Source organism: Suncus etruscus, chromosome 6, assembly GCF_024139225.1.
Source record: "Suncus etruscus isolate mSunEtr1 chromosome 6, mSunEtr1.pri.cur, whole genome shotgun sequence".
Lineage (NCBI taxonomy): Eukaryota > Metazoa > Chordata > Mammalia > Eulipotyphla > Soricidae > Suncus > Suncus etruscus.
In genome coordinates, this window is record NC_064853.1 from 95,424,418 (window position 1) to 95,438,847 (window position 14,430).

The following is a 14,430-nucleotide window of genomic DNA, read 5'->3' on the forward strand; positions in this document are numbered from 1 at the left end:
GAGAGGGAATAGTTGCTATTATATGTGGGTAGTCAGAGAAGGACTTCTAACAGGGTGACAATGAGCAAAAGGGAAAAAGGAAGAGAGCAAGCAATGGAGATAGCAAAGGAAAATGCATTTCAGGCAGACAATAGAAAGTGCAAAGACTCTGGGATAGGGTCTTATTTGATTCTTCAGAGAACACCAAGGAGGCTGGATAGGCTGGAGCAGAGAATGGGAGATAGGGTCAGAGAGGTAAGTAGAAGGGCCTTGTTGGATTGTAAAGAAACTTGCTTCTTATTCTAAATGATATTGTAAAACCCTGAAAAAATTGTTTTTTGTTTTTTTTTTGGGCCACACCCGTTTGATGCTCAGGGATTACTCCTGGCTAAGTGCTCAGAAATTGCCCCTGGATTGGGGGGATCATATGGGACGCCAGGGGATGGAACCATGGTCCTACCTTGGCTAGCACTTGCAAGGCAGACACCTTACCTCTAGCACCACCTCACCGGCCCCAACACTGAAGAATTTTGAATAGAAGAGATTGTTCAGTCATTGTGTTGCTAGTGTTAGTGTACAACAAAGGCCAAAAATGGGAGTACAGTTAGGATGTATTGGCTGAGACAAAGGTTCTAGACTACAACAGAAGAGGCAGCAGTAAGTAGTTGTTGCATTCTTGAAAAGTAGGCAGAAAGAGCCATCAAGATAGTTCTGAGTACCTATTAAACATTCAGCTCTGCGAGGCCGGAGAGATAGCATGGAGGTAAGGCATTTGCCTTGCATGCAGAAGGACAGTGGTTTGAATCTCAGCATCCCATATGGTCTCCTGCGCCTGCCAGGAACGATTTCTGAGCATAGAGCCAGGAATAACCCCTGAGCGCTGCTGGGTGTGACCCAAAAACCAAAAAAAAAAAAAAAAAAAAAAGGGGGGGGCGTGGAGAGAACATTCAGCTCTAAATGCTGAGGTAGGCATGAAGTCCACTGAGCAGACTGATCTCAAACCCAGAAACTTAAGGGTGAGTCCCTCAAGCTAATAGGGCCTTTCTGCCTGAGGGATAGTTTCCTCCCTTTCCTGGTCAGCTGTTGACTCCCTCTTATTCCACTTCTGTAAATTTGAGGATAAAATTAGTCTAGGGATATTATTGAGGGTGGGTGGGCAGAGAGATAGTACAATAAGATGCTTGCCTTGCATGTAGCCAACCACTGCCTCAATCTCAGGAACTGAATATAGTCCTCCAAAATTCCTTAAGTACAGAGCCAGGAGTAAGTCTGAGTACCATCAGGTGTGCCACACCAAACAAACAAAAAGATGAGCCCTAGGATTTTAGACTATGAAGAAATTTAATGAAGAAATTAATTGTTTTGGAACCCATCACTCTTGTCTTCTCATTTCTTATAACCACCCCTCCTACTGACTTGCAAATTAGACAACTGCTTTGGGGACAAGTGTACACTATATTCAACCTGCCATTGTTTGACAATAAAAGCTTTCTTGTCCCATAATACATACACACATATACTGTCAAGTAAACAGTCAGATCAAGAAGAGGTTAGGTCACATAAGAGAGTTTAAGGATATTCTAGGGACCAGAGAGATAGCATAGAAGTAAGGCATTTGCCTTTCATTCAGAAAGATGGTGGTTCGAACCCCAGCATCCCATATGGTCCCCCGTGCCTGCCAGGGGCAATTTCTGAGCATAGAGCCAGGAGTAACCTCTGAGTGCTGCCAGGTGTGACCCCAAAAAAACCCAAAAGAATATTCTAAATGTCAGTGATATTTAAAGTCCTGAAACTAAATGCACTCATCAAGATAGCAGATTCACATAGAAAAAAGAAGAGATTTAGACTATTTATTGAGCCCCCTTCAACATTTAGCAGTGGGAGAGATTAAGATCCAGGAATGGGAACTCAGAAAAAGGTGAGTGAAACAGAGGAAATTGACTAAGTGTGGTATCCTAGACTCAGGAAAATCAGGCTTTTTCAAAGAGAGGAAAATGAACAAGTTAAGGAGGGGTCCAGGATGAGTCATTGAGCTCAGCAATATAAGAGCCAGAAATAACCTTGATAAAGGCATTATTGATGGAGCAGGGAGGGGTCAATCTTTTTTTTAATAGGTCCAAAAGAGAATATGAGGAAAGCCTGGGGGGAGGGTGAATAAAGTCCAGAACACTGCCTTGGTGTGCCCTCAAGAAAAGTTGACATAAAATTAAAAAATAACTTAAAGGGGGTTGGAGGGACAGTATTAGGCAAGACCCTTGTCTTGTAGTCTACTGTCATGTTTCAACCACTGGTTCTTCACTTGGTCTCTAAGTAACTCTAGTTGAGTGCAGAGCTAGGTGCAAGCTCTAAGCACAGCCTGGTATGGGCCAAAACAAAACAAAAAGGCAAGGAGGAGAAAAGAGCAGTAGAAGGAAGAGAAGAAGAAAAAGAGGGGGAAGAAGAAAAGGAAGTAGAATGAGAATAAAGAAAAAGAGAAGGAAAAGGAGAGGAAAAAGAAGGAGAAGGAAGAAGAAGAGGAGGAGGAGGAGGGGCCAGAGAGATAGCATGGATGTAGGGCGTTTGCCTTGCATGCAGAAGGAAGGTGATTCAAATCCCACATCCCATATGATCCCCTGTGCCTGCCAGGAGCGATTTCTGAGCATAGAGTCAGGAGGAACCCCTGAACGTTGCCAGGTGTGACCCAAAAACCAAGGAAGAAGAAGAAGAAGAAGAAGAAGAAGAAGAAGAAGAAGAAGAAGAAGAAGAAGAAGAAGAAGAAGAGGAGGAGGAGGAGGAGGAGGAGGAAGAAGAAGAAGAAGAAATATGATAAGTAGGAGAATGAGGTTAAGTAGGAAAGAATGAGAAGTAGAAGGAAAACAAGAAAAGAGGAGGAAAAGGAAGGAGCAAGAGGAAGGAAGAGAAGGTGAAGAAAAGGAAGAGGAGGATGAGAAGAGGAGAAGTAAAAAATGAAGTAGGAGGAGGAAGTGGAGGAAGAGGAGGAGGAGAAAAAAATCAGTACAGAAGTTTTGCCTTGAAAATAAGAAGACAAAAGCACTTATTATCTATATCCAGGAAGATCAGATTTCTTACAATTAGACAAAAATTTTAGGTGTTACTCCTGGTTCTGAGCTTGGAAATCTCTCCTGGCAGGCTCAGAGGACCACATAAGTTTCTGGGGATAGAACCCCTGTCAGCTATGTACAAGAAAATGCCCTACTCACTGTGCTGTCACTCCAGCCATCCAATGGAAAAAAATTTTTTTAAACAAGATTTTTTTAAATAAGAGAAATAGTAGCTGGTTTATACAACTATATTGTAAACAAGTCAGCAATAGAGGGATATCAAAGTAGGAGAAAGAGGAGACAATGTCCGGAATAACATCTCTATAGGAGTCTATAAGATGGGGCAGTGGGCATAGTGGGGGAGTTGTGTCTTGCTAGGAGCATAGTCATTCCTGGAAATAGTAGGGAGGTGAGATGCATGGAGATGGAGAGGTGTGTTGAAACATGCCTGCAAAACTTTTCTTCTAATTGCTTCTGTCTTCTCAGTAATGGAGGCAAGGGCATCAGCCAAAAAGGAGGATTGAGAAGGAAGTGATGGAACATGGAAGTACAGAAGGCAGAAAGAGTCACACGGAAAAGTCAGGGGATGAAGAGGTTGTGGACAGATAGGGCAGATTCTGCACTAGGTTCTTATTCCAGTCACTACCTTCTTGTATGAATCCCGGGACTAATATTGTGTGTTATCATTTGGTGACTGGCACACGTTAAAGTTTACAGGCATCTACCAGTTTTTTGAGAGTCTTAGCTTTCTTTTTACTTTTCTAATCACACCTATTTCACACAAAAAAATTATACAAAAAACCCATACAACATGGAATGATTAGAGAAACCCAACTTTAGAAAAATGTGGTGATCTTTGTCATAGTGGTCCCTTCTCTACTTTAGCTATACTGCCTTGCTATTTGTGGTAAGCTTCCTGTTATGGACCAGTTCTCCTGGCCCTTGTCTTTATAGTTCTAGATATTATTACCACACTATCTTATATTTTTATATACCACAAATGAATATGATCATTCTATGTCTATCCTCCCCCTGACTCATTTTGTTCAGCATAATACTCTTCATACCCATTCATATACAAACAAATTTCATGACTTTATATTTCCTAACAACTGTGAAGTATTCCATTGTGTAGACATACCACAGTTTCTTTATCCACTCATATGTCCTCAGAGACTTGCAGGGTATGAGGGAAATTGGGGACAACAATGGCAAGGGATGTGCACTGGTAAAAGGTATTTGGGGGGGGCGTTGGGTCACACCCAGCAGCTCTCAGGGGTTACTCCTGGCTCTACACTCAAAAATTACTTCTGGCAGGCTCAGCAGACTATATGGAATGCTGGGATTCAAACCACCATCCTTCTGCATGCAAGGCAAATGCCCTACCTCCATACCATCTCTCCGGCCCCATGATGGAGGGTATTTTATATTGTATGAATGAAACACAATCATGAACAACTTTGCAATTGTGAAAAACATAAAAACCAACTATATTATGAATAACCTTATAAACATAGTGTTTAAATAAAGTAATTAACTTAAAAAAAAAAGAAAAATGATCTGTGTAGTCCAGTTCTGCTCAAGTCTGATTCTCAGGTGCAAGGATAACTTGTCTGCAGTTCATAAGCCTAAAACCACATCCTTATTCCTGGGCTCTGTCACTGATAAAAGTGATATTTTGCTGCCACACCCTTTTCTCAGTTGCTTTTTATTTAATTTCTCAATTTATTCAGAAGATAGTTGGTAAAGTTATTCACTGGAGTCAAAGAATTTTGGTCAAGGGACTACAGACTATAGGTGTTAAGGTACTTGCCTTACATGCTGCCAACTTTGATTGGATCTTGGCACCATATATAATCCCCCAAGTAGTGCCAGGTGTGACCCCTAAGAATAGAGTCAGGAATCAGCTTTGAGAAAACTCCAAAACAAATAAAAAAAATTTTATGTCAAGACTGAAAAGCTCATGTAAAGAAATGAAGCACAAGCCTTGAATTTGTGAGGCTCTGACGAGCTCCAACAGCACATGATCCCCAAGCTCAGCCAGGATGACCTTGGTGGCCTACAGTACTGACAACTTCAGGCTAACAAAACTCAGTTGAGTATCACTAGGAGTGGCCTCCAAGGCACCCAAGCATTGCTGGGTAAGTCATAGTCCTCCAAAAGAATTTAGGCCATCTAGAAGATAGAGACGTTTTTGAAGAACTTTTTGAGATTTTGCTGATTGTGAATCCAGAGAACTTGGGAAAGATTTGAAATTGTTGAAGAAGATAAGATCTGAGATTCTGAGACCTGAAATCATTAAGGGTGAAGAGTTCTGCTAATGATGTGGGGGATGGTGGTTTGGTAGGCACTGAATGATCAGAACAGAGCCAAGGTGTGCATTGAACAAAATGGAAGGTCTAGAGACAGAAGCTATGCCTTGGAGTCTTAGCTGTGCTGCCACTAGCTCCTGTACCCAGTCCCAATACACAGAATCACTCAACTGCTGGCAGAAGATACAGACTCAAGTTCTTCAAGGATTTGGCATTGGCTGAAGATAGATGTTTTGTCCTAAACCAACTGTCTCACACTAGAGGCAACCTATGACCAAATGTGACCAAATTTGTGTGTACAAATGCCATTTACAGGCCAGAGTGATCGTAGGATGGGTAGGGTGTTTGTCTTGAATGTAGCCAACCCAGGTTTGATTCTCAGCAACACATATGGTCCCTGAACCAGCTAAGAATGATCTCTGAGTGCAGAACCTAGACTCTAGGTCCTAGAGTAACCCCTGAGCAACGCCAGGTGTGCCCCCAAACAAAGCAAAACAAAACAAAACAAATGCTTTCCCCTTTGCTTCAAATAAAAATGTCTCTGAAGGGCCAGCTTAGCCTTCCACAGTCCAAGAGATCTGGTGATGCTTTTGCTGCATCTGCCTCCTTTTCAACTTCTCCTTGGTCTCACTGTCTTTACTCTGTCCCAATATTGTTCCTGAGAGTCCTTATCAGCGAGGCTTGGAAATTTCTATCTCGGTCTCTTTCCTGAGGCACTTGGTCTTGGACGATTTTTTGGAGCTGGATCAAGAACCCATTGACCAGGGGTCATTGTCCTTGGAAGTAAGAAGAATCAGGGTAGCTCCCACAAGCTGTCACTTCCTTTGCCTCAGTGAAGAAATTGGAATGGAATGACTGTAGAAGGTAATGAAAGCAATAGCTCAGGCATGTGAGAGGTTTATAGGAAGTTGTAATTACATGGACTTGGATGGCTATTGCTAGGGGCTACTGCCGTGCTTGGAAACATAATGAAAGGTGTGAAGGTGATTAATCACCAATATAAGATGAAATATGAATGGCAGAGGACTTCCTTGGTAGTGCATAGAAGACTCATCTCCAATAGTAAAAGGTCAATAAAAGCAAATGCTTTTCTTCCTTCCTTCTTCCCTTCCTCTCTCCCTCCCTCTCTTCCTTCCTTCTTCCCTTCCTCTCTCCCTCCCTCTCTTCCTTCCTTCTTCCCTCCCTGCCTTCCTTCTTTCCTCCCTCCCTCTCTTCTTCTCTCCCTCCTTTCCTTTCCTTCCCTCCTTCCTTTCCTTTCCTTCCCTTACTTCTTTCTTCCCTCCCTCCTTTCCTTTCCTTCCCTCCCTCCTTTCCTTTCCTTCCCTTCTTCTTTCTTCCCTCCCTCCTTTCCTTTCCTTCCCTCCCTCCTTTCCTTCCCTTCCCTTCTTTCTTCCCTTCCTCCTTTCCCTCCCTCCTGCCTTTCCTTTCCTTCCCTTCCTTCTTTCTTCCCTCCCTCCCTCCCTTCCTCCCTTCCTCCCTTCCTTCCTTCCTCCCTCCTTCCCTCCCTCCCTCTCCCACACATACACACATCCGGCAGCACTCAGGCATTACTCCTGACTCTGTGCTCAGAAATTACTCCTGGAAGACACAGGGACCATATGATAGGTTGACTACATGCAAAGCAAATGCCCTACCCACTCTGCTATCTCTCTAGTCTTCTTTCTTTCCTTTTGATTAGAGCTGAGAGAATCACTATTGCTTCCCAAAAAAATTCTGTTCCTTTGTTCCATAGCTGACCACATTCCCTTTTGATAAAGAATATTTTTACCATAGTGCTTTTATCTCTAAATAACAGTCAACCTGAGGTTGAAGTAGGCCAACTAACAGATGATTTCAAGGCCTGTTGTCAAATTCTCAGGAGATACTTTTATGAACTACCTACTTTGATGCAAAATATAACAGGAATGTAATGAGAAATTCTTCACAAGTTGAAAAAAGTCATAATGTAAAAAAATGCTTTTCCTTTTATTTTGAATTTCTTTTAAAAATGCATTTATTATTGTTTAGTTAGTTACAATAATGAAGCTTATGGTAGGGAAAATATTTTTCTTTCTTTTATTTATTTCAGTTTGATTTTAGGACTACACCCAGTGGTGCTCAGGGCTTAGACCTGGTGGCTCTATACTCAGCAATCACTCCTGTTGGATTTGGGAGCCATATTTGGTGTTGGGAAGCAAAACTGCAGCAGCTTTATAAAAAGTAGGTCTACCTGCTCACTGTACTTTTACTCCAGGCCCCCCCCACACCTTTTTTTGTTTTTTGACCATACCTGGTGGTGCTCGGGGCTTACTCTTATCTCTGTGCTCAGGGATCATTCTAGTGAGTTTGGGTAATCAGATAAAATGCCATGGATTAAACCAGGATCAGCAAACTACCCACTGTACTATCACTCCACTATGTCCCCATTAAAAGAATATTTTGAGACACTGTGATTTACAAAGTTATACACTGATTGAATTTCAGGCATACAATGCTTCAACACAAATCCCTTCACCAGTGTCCACATCTTCTACCAATCCAATGTCCTGGTTTTCTTTCCATTCACCAGCCTGCCTCTACGGCAGGCACTTTTTTAAATTTAATTTTAGGCACTGCGGTTTCCAATACAATTACTGATAGGGTTCTATGACTAACACTTTACCACCTCCTGAAAATGTATTTTCTTAACATGAGAAATCCTGTTAAATAATACAGCTTTCTCAAATCTGCCTGTGTCAGAATTTCCTATAATTTTGAGAAAAACAATGCAAAACAAAATTCCCATTGATTCTTGGACTCCACTCATGTTATCTAGGAATGAGTTTAGCTGTGAGTTAATAAGGTCTACTATATCCCTGGCTCACCCATAAGAGAAACTGATTTGGCTCTTACACCAATGACTGTAGAGTAGTAGAGTATAGTAGTCTGATTGAAGACTTCAAGCTCTTCTGAGACCTCCATTCTGCTATCCCAAGGCATGAAATATCATGGTCATACATAATGGTCATACATAATGGTCAAACTCCAAACATCATTACAGCAAGAACAAGAAAGGGATAAACAGAAAACAGGTGAAGGAAAGACACCTATCACTGACAGACAGGGGAGGTTCCTCCAGAGCTGCCATGTGACCTCACTTCTACCTTATAGAGAAGATGGAAGAGATTCTGGATAATACATCGCAAATTCCCAGCAATTAGATGCTCAATGAAATGTCAGGAAGTCCATTACTTACAAAAGAAGAGAATGCTAGTTGGAGAGCCAAAACTTGATGGCAAAATATACAAATCAACAGATCTTCAGTTTCGGGAATTTAATTGCTCTTATGATGTTACCCCTCCCTCAACTTCCTGCCTAACTCATCTGGATGATGAGTTAGTAATTAAGGAGTAATTAAGGAGTGGCCTGGGGTGAGGGGACAGGAGACGCAGCAAGGAAGATCAGAAACAGGATGGATGTGGAGAGGCTGCTTAGTTTAGAGGCCATGTGAGGAATGTGCACATGGCGGTTAGGGCCTTGTAATAAAGTTGTAGGTCTCCTGAAACTTCATCTGACTGCCTGTGGATCATTTCCTCGCTGTTACCCTGATACCTACAGACCCGCCAATCCTAAGCGGTTGAGAAAGGCCTCACCATCTATCCCACCACCACTAGGACTGTTTAATTAATAATTAATTCTACATTATGACTTGGTTTGAAGTTTTATTTTATTTTGTTTTATTTTTGTTGTTGTTGCTGTTTTGAGGCCACATCCGGTGACACTCAGGGGTTACTCCTGGCTATTCATTCAGAAATTGCTCCTGGCTTGGGGGACCATATGGGACACCGATGGATCCAACAAGGTCCCACCCTGGGTCAGCCATGTGCAAGGCAAACGCCTACCACTTCACTATTGCTCAGGCCCCTGAAGTTGTTTTTATTTGGGATTGGGGATGGTGTTCAAGCCACCTTTAGTAGTACTCAGGGGTTACTCATGGTTTTGCACTCAAAAATTATTTCTGTCAGACTTCAGAGACCAAATGGAATGCCAGAAATTTAACCAGCGTTGGTTGTGTTCCAGGAAGGCACCTTACCTACTTTGCTCTCTCTCCAACTCCAAAGAAGGTTTTGCCCTACTCCATCCTAAGGCTTTCACATGATGGATTAAATTGGCCACAGTTTCTGTGTCCTATTAAAGAAGATAGAATAACCTGAACTCCAATGAACAATGAACACAAGAGAGATGCATCCACTTACTCATGTAGGCTCCCACAGCTCATGTCACATGCACCAGGTACTCATTTTGCCATCTTATTTTAAGAATGGTGAAATAGGGGCCGGAGAGATAGCATGGAGGTAAGGCGTTTGCCTTTCATGCAGGAGGTCATCGGTTCGAATCCCGGCGCCCCATATGGTCCCCCGTGCCTGCCAGGAGCAATTTCTGAGCCTGGAGCCAGGAATGACCCCTGAGCACTGCCGGGTGTGACCCAAAAACCACAAAAAAAAAAAAAAAAAAAAAAAAAGAATGGTGAAATAGAAGACATTCCTAGCACAGTGGAAATGTCTCCAAGAATTCAAAGCCCTCTTCATCTCTTTCCTGTTTCACTTTTATAGGGTGCTAAAAAGAAATACTAAGAACAGGCACTTAGTCATCTTTCTCTAAATATTGGGTCCTGTTAGAAGCACCCCTTACCTGGGACACAGTAGTAGTGCTCAAAGTTTACTTCTGACTCTATGCTCAGGGATCACTCTGGGGGGCCAGGGACCATTATTGGTGTCAGAGATTAAACCTGGATTGACTGTGTGAAAGGCATGGAACTGTCCCTTTAAATGTGGACTTTTTTTTGCCCAATTCTGTCAACTAGTTTTGTTTAGAAAAACTAGTGGGGCTGGAATGAGTATAACAAGCAGGATGTTTGACTTGCATGCACATGTATGACCTGAGTTTGATCCCTGGTAATCTATATGGATTTTTGAGTCTGCCAGGAATGATCCTTGAGTACAAAGTCAGGACTAAGTAAGCCCTGAGCACCACCGAGTGTGTCCATCCAGAAGAAAGCTAGTTACAGCAGTAAACAGAAGAGTTTGGAGGCTGGAAATCCACCCTTAGGATTGCCCTGGAAACTGTATTATATGTTGTCCAATTTGAAAGGGGTACTGTTAACATCTTTTTTTTATTTATTTTGGGCCCCACTCAGTAATGCTAAGGGCTTACCCCTGACTCTGCTCAAGGAGCGCTCCTGGAAGGATTTGGGGGACCAAATGGAATACTGAGCTAGGTTAGTTATATATGGAAGACAAGCACCTTACCCACTGTTATCTCTCTGACACTTGTCTGAATCATTTTCTGTGGTTGCAACCCCTGGGAATCAGTATGCTGATTCCAAACTGTGTAAATTTTCTGTTAATCTCAAAACAGGTTGAAGGAGACCAAAGAAACACAGTATACAAACAGTCCTGCAAGATGTCTGAGTTCTCTATTCTTGGAGAGGCTGTTTGAAATCATGTTCCTACAGTGCTTGGGAGTGTGATTTGCATAAACACTTCTGTTGCATCATTAATCATGGGTGGGTGAGAATCCATCACTTTATCGTACTTATACACCTGTTCCTACTGAAAAAAAAAATAAGTAGAAGGCACCAACAGTGCTTATTGGAAGATTGTCAAGTTTCATCTAAAGGCTGCAGATATGGTTTTCCTTTGCAAGAATGAATTTCAGAACTCAGATACTTCTGTTGTCCTCTTCAGATGCTTATGCTAAGCCATTCCTGGTCATCTGTACTCCTGGGGCCAGTCAGCAATCTAAACCCTAAATCGAAAGATCAATGGGGGAAGTTAAGGAAGACACTTACAGTTGAGGATATGGAGAAAAATCGTGGCAAATCTCCAAGTCCACCCAAACACTTGGGCCTTATAGATGAGGACCTAAAACCAACACTTAATGGTTTAGCAATGGAAATCAAAGAGTCACTAGCTTGGAAAATTAAGAAATCTATAGATGAACAATTCAACCAACTTAAAAAATTTTTTCAGAAGATGAGAGAATCCAAAGAAAAGGAACTAAAGGAACTAAAAAACATGTTAGCAAGCTATAATAGTAGAATTTCACAGGTGGAGAATCGCATAGATGAATCTGATGACAAATTACAAGACAGCAGTGATAAAGAGGTCAAAAAAAAAGGAGAGACAAAATATTGGAAAAAAAGTAATGCACTTAATGAACAAAGACAAAAGAAATATTCCAAATTATAGGAATATCAAAAGGGAAAGAAAAAGGGAAAGAAGAGCAAATAGTGAGAAAGACAATAGCAGAGACTTTCCCACCCTCGGGTAAGAGGCTTCTCTACAAATCCAAGAGGCAAAAAATGTGCCAAACAAAATAGACTATAACAGAAGAACACCAAGACATTTGGTAATCCAAGTGACAAAAAACGAAGAGAGAGAGAGAGAGAGAGAGAGAGAGAGAGAGAGAGAGAGAGAGAGAGAGAGAGAGATGGACTCTTTTAAAGGAAAAAGGAAGAATAAAAACCTAATGTATAAAGAGAAAAAAATGTAAGAATCAAACCAGATCTTCCTTTTGAAACAATTTCTTCTTCCTCCTCCTCCTCCTGTTCTTCCTCCTCCTTCTTCATCTTCATCTTCTTTCTTCTTCCTCCTCCTCCCCCTTCTTCCTCCTTTCTTCTTTCTTTCTTTTTCTTCTTCTTCCTTTCCCCCTCCCCTTCTCCTCCCTCTTCCTTTTTCTCCTCCTTTCCCTTCCTCTTCTTTCTTCCTTCTTTCTTTTTCTTCTTCTTTTTCCTCCTTTTTCTCTTCCTCTTTGAAGGAGACCAAAGAAACACAGTACAGACAGTTCTGCAAGATGTCTGAGTTCCTCTTCCTTTTCTGCTTCCTCTTCCTCCTCCTTCTTTTTCCTTCCTCCTCCTCCTCTTTCTTTTTCCTCTCCTCCTTCACCTTCTTGTTGTTCTCCTCCTCTTTCTTCTTCCTCCTCCTTTTTCTTCCTCTACCTCTGCCACTTCCCCTCCTCCTCCTTCTGTCTCTTCCATCTCTTCCTTCTGTTCTTCATTGTTGTCTTCTTCCTCTCCTCCTCCACCCCTTCCTCTTCTTCATCTTTTCTCTTTTCTCCTTTATCTTCTCCTCCTCTTCTCTATTTTCATCCTATTCATCCTCCTTTCTTTTTCCTCTACCCCTACTCTTAATTCTTCTCCCTTTCTTAACAATTTTCAATAAGTAAGCAAAAAAAAACCTTTTAAGCAAATGCATTTTAAAACTTAAGATCTGCTAAAAATATTTTATCTTATTAGCCATTGTAGAGTACAAAAATATTACAGTGAGTTTTGCCTACACTGGATATAATATTAAATGTTCACATTTATTTTTGTATGTATGAAACGTAATATTTCTCAGCCTTTATTGGGTTATAAATAGAAGAATCATATAAGCTATTGCTTCTAAGAAAGGTGCTCAGACAGCAGCATAAAATTTCAGGGATTATTGACTCATAGTATCTATTCTGTGACATTATAGTTTCAAAATCCCAGTCCAGAGGAGCATATTGGCAGGGTGAGTGGGAATTTGTGTTAAGAACCCAAAAGTAAGGAGTCAGAAAGATAGCACAGTAAATAGGGTGCTTACCTTGCATTTTTGTTTGTTTGTTTTGGGCCACACCCATTTGACGCTCAGGGGTTACTCCTGGCTCTGCACTCAGAAATTGCCCCTGGCTTGGGGGGGGCATATGGGACCCCGGAGGATTGAACCTCGGTCCGTCCTACGCTAGCGCTTGCAAGGCGCTTACCTTACCTCTGTGCCACCTTCCCGGCTCCTACCTTGCATTTTTTTCAATAGGGATTCAATCCCCCCACAACCGATTGAGTCCCCTGAACACCTCCAAGAGTGATCCCTGAACACATGACCAGAAGTAAGCCAGTAGCACTACTGGGTGTGACCCATAAAACAATTTTTAAAAATCACTCAGAAAATATAGTCACCAATCTGCTCCTGGCTAGCTCCATACTCACTCTGTTCTTGAAAGTGATGTAAACCAAGACCAAAAAATTTGGGTACACAGACCATATAGCTGAAAGATGGACATCTAGGGAGGAGAAGGTGGGCCAAGTCCCCACCCTGTTAGAGCTGCACCTGCTGCACTCATCACCCACAATCATCACTTCACCAATGGCCCTGCTTCACCATTCTCTACAGTTCTCTGCAGATACCAATCTAACCAAAACTTCAGGTAGGCTGGCATTTGGGCTGAGAGCACTAGGGTGTTTTTAGAGTGAGTGTGGGCACTTTCCATCACCTTCTCATACTTCAGAAAGCCTTGGCAGCAAAAACCACGCACCACAAAAGTTGCAATATCAGCAATAGTGCTTAAAACTGGTGAGTGTGGCTGTGGGACCACTCCATTTTTGTTTAATACTGTTATCCCCATAGGAAGACAAGAGTTTAGACACCAACGTGTATCTGAAGCCACCAAATATTCAAAAACAAATGAAGTAACAGATTGGTCAACTAGCAACAAGAGCTTACTAAATCTCTGACAATGGCTTAATGACTCTGGAGATACAATAATTTTCACAAATTTCCTTGTTACTATACTCCCCTTTATTTCTTTTTTCCTTTCTTTAATAATTTTGCTCTCACTTATTTGGAAACAAATGTATTATGATCAACCATGTCAACTATGTGATACATGCTCTTTAATAATTTAAATTTAAAAATTTAAAAATTTAAATTTAAAAAAATTACTAAAGATCAATGAAAAGAAAAGTGAGTGGTTTTGGTGGGAACACACCCAGCAGCTCCTTACCTGCAATATTTCTTTTTAGTGCCTTGTTTGGGTTTTTGCATTAATTTGAAAACAAGTTATTTTGGGGAAAAGCTGCTTTGTGGAATATTTTCTACAGATTTCTAATTACAAAAAGTTTAATTCCCAGAAATTATTCTAAACTGTATAACTACAATTCCAGGCATACTCTTCTAGGGCATTTTTCTTTTATTATGAAAATATACTATGTATTCAAGTGTTCGCTAACAGAAATGTTTTGGTTTGTTTTGTTGTTTTGAGGGCCTCACTAAAAGTAGTGTTGGGATCAACTAGGGTGATAAATTCCTTAAGCGACTGTACCAACTCTCTCACCGAGA